This window comes from Echinops telfairi, unplaced genomic scaffold (assembly GCF_000313985.2).
Source record: "Echinops telfairi isolate 266 unplaced genomic scaffold, ASM31398v2 ScPeMD7_7469;HRSCAF=8507_0, whole genome shotgun sequence".
NCBI classification, from domain to species: domain Eukaryota; kingdom Metazoa; phylum Chordata; class Mammalia; order Afrosoricida; family Tenrecidae; genus Echinops; species Echinops telfairi.
In genome coordinates, this window is record NW_022111372.1 from 39,116,458 (window position 1) to 39,119,690 (window position 3,233).

Sequence of the window (3,233 nt, forward strand, 5' to 3'; positions counted from 1 at the left end):
TTGTTATGACAACACTAGATACACACATTGAATAACCCAGACTTAAGTCTACGTTAGATGACCTGGAAGGACATCATGCTTGGTAAAGTAGAGGGGCAGCAGGAGAGAGGAAGACCCTCAAGGAGCTGGACAGACACAATGGCTGTGACAATGGGCTCAGGACTAGGAACCATTGTGCGGATGGCGCAGGACCGGCCAGGCAGTGTTTCCTTCTGTTGTGCATAAGGTCACTATGGGTCAGAGCCAGCAGGATGGCGCCTCACAGTGACAACAAAAGTCTCCATGAGATCCCCAGGAAGATGAGAGGCTCTTCTTGGTGGAGGAATATAAAACATCCTTTGTTCCATGAGAGCATATCAAAGACATTCATTTACCTCGTGAACAAGGGGCCCCAAGTTCCTGGGTGGAGCAGACTGTTAGTTTAAAGCTATTCATTGCAAGGCTGGGGGTTCAAGTCCACCAAGAGGCACTTCTGGTGAAAGGCCTAGTGCTCTCTCTTCTAAAGGTCAGTCTTTGAAAGCCCTGAGGAGCTCCGCTCTGCTCTGACACTCAATGGTGGCCAGGAGTCAGTGTTGAGGGAGCTGCTGCAACCAGTCCATCTGTGAGCTTGGCTCAACAAGGCCTGTATTCTCCAGCAGGCTCCATGCCTCAGACCTGCCACCACAGAGACAAGTGGAGTTCTGAGGCATGGCACAGCAACAGGGATGAGTAGCATTTTGACATAAATATTCTGCTAGACAGACATTGGGCCTCCACTCAAGTACTCCCTCAATGCAAGAATATTATGTTCTATTAAACTGGCATTCCATGATGCTCACCTTCCCGGCACGATCGCTGAAGACAAGTGGGTGCATAAGCAAATGTGGTGAAGAAAGCTGATGGGGCCCAGTTATCAAAAAATATAGCCTCTGGGGTCTTAAAGGCTTGAAGGTAAACAAGCAGCCATCTAGCTCAGAAGTAACAAAGCCCCCATGGAAGAAGCACACCAGCTGTGTGATCACGAGGTGTCGAAGGGATCAGGTGTCAGGCATCAAAGAACAAAAAATCAAATCATTGTGAATGAGGGGAAGTGCGGAGTGGAGACCCAAGCCCATCTGTAGGCAACTGGACATCCTCTTACTGTAGTATTAAATTAAAAAAATAAAGATGCAGACGGAGGGTGAGGGGATCAGCCCCCACCTGCTGCTACTCCTACGAGTTCAGTAATACTACTTCTGGGTTCAGTAATGCACAATTGTACGGTTGAGATATATAAGCATTATATTAAAGTCATCAAGAGCATGAGAAATAATACAATAATAGAGTCAGGCATGATACATAGCAACATTGCTCACCTCAGCCCAGCTTGGTGGTCCACGTGGAGAGAGGGGGAAGGGAAGGAGGGAAAGGGAACAAGGGAGAGGGGGAAGAGTCAGGGAGGTCAGAGTCTGAGAGAGAAGTTCGAGCCTATATTGCTGACCCATGCCTATATACCTTTTGGGGGCAAGCCAGCCCACTAATTACAGGTAGAGACATACGTCACAGGGAGGGGCTGCACTATAGGCTACACAGCAATGAGAGGGTGGTCTAGGGGGTGGTCTCTGGATCTCCATAGGAACATTATCAGTAGGGTGCAAACCCCTCCGACAGGAACCAAGCTAATGGCCTTAGGCTCTAGAGAGAGGTAGTCTATTGTCTCCAGCAGCAGGGAGCAGGCCCAGCCCTGCTGTGGGATGAGACAGCAGTCTGGCAGCAAGTATCTGACTTCCCCCCACACTCTTACAGAAGGGTCTTGGGGAGGAGACGAGCCAGTCAGTGTGTAGTGTAGCAACGATGAAACATACAACTTACCTCTAGTTCCTAAATGCTTCCTCCCCACCCACTATCATGATCCCAATTCTACCTTACAAATCTGGCTAGACCAGAGGATGTACACTGGTACAGATAGGAACTGGAAACACATGAATCCAGGACGATCACTTCAGAACCAGTGGTGAGAGTGGTGATACCGGGAGGGTAGAGGGAGGGTGGGATAGAAAGGGGGAACCAATTACAAGGACCTACATATAACCTCCTTCCTGGGGGGTGGACAACAGAAAAGTGGGTGAAGGGAGTGGGTAAGATAAGACAAAATAATAATTTATAAATTATCAAAGATTCATGAGGGAGTGGGGAGCAGGGAGGCAGGGGAAAAAACGAGCTGATACCAAGGGCTCAAACAGAAAGCAAATGTTTTGAGAATGATGATGGCAACAAATGTGCTGGACGCTATGTATGCATGGATTGTGATAAGAGTTGTATGAGTTCCCAATAAAATGATTTTTTTTAAGTGAAAAAAACACTAGTCTGGGACAGAAAAGAGTGGGCCATCAGGCAAGTCAAGGACCGCAGGGGACCGCAAGGTGATTTACAACATCATCATCATCTAGAGCTCCCTGGTCTCCCCACCCCCTCCTGTCCACTCTAGTTCAGCTCAGTTACTTACCCACGACCCCTGGACTCCTGGGTCCTGTACATTCCTTGCTGCTCCTCTCTGCAGAAAGAAGTCCCCCAGGAGTACAGTCCGGTCCCATTGCGCCGGGTCTTCTCCAGAGCACTGCACCCGTACCAGTGCGCCCCCTCTTCCCCAGAGCACTGCACCCGTACCCGTGTGCCACCTCTTCCCCAGAGCACTGCACCCGTACCAGTGCGCCCCCTCTCCCCCGTGCTCACCGAGGACACGGCGCTCAGGATGTGGAACAGAGTTCGTGGGGGAGCTGGTCTTTGGATTTCCAGCGGATTCTGACCCCAGGGCCAGCTTCTCGGCAGGAGGTTGGCCATCCCTTTCTGCAAGGCTCCCCTCCTCCTCCCAGCTCACCCACCTGCTGCATAAAGTGGTTGCGAGCGGAGTAAGAAAGCTGGGCATGCATGGACAGCTTCGGTTCGTGCCTTGGGATCAAGCGGCCTGGTGACTGAAAGGTGGGCGGTGCCCGCACGCCCCAGCTTTTCGTCGTTTCTCTTATGAGAGGCGCTCTGTGATTTAGTTCTCGGTGGCTCTTCTCTTTATCGTGTCTGCCTGAATCCAAAAAGTCGGCCAGACTTCCCCGACAGGAAGTCGGTCTGAGTTTGACAAGGAGGATTTGACGGTGGGCTAAATGCACCATAAGTAGCACACGCTAGACCTGCAACTCGGTTTCCATGAGGCGGCGTGTAAGGCTGGCACCGTGAAAGCATGTTGATCAGAATATATTGAATTGGCGAAAGGGTCGTGGGGG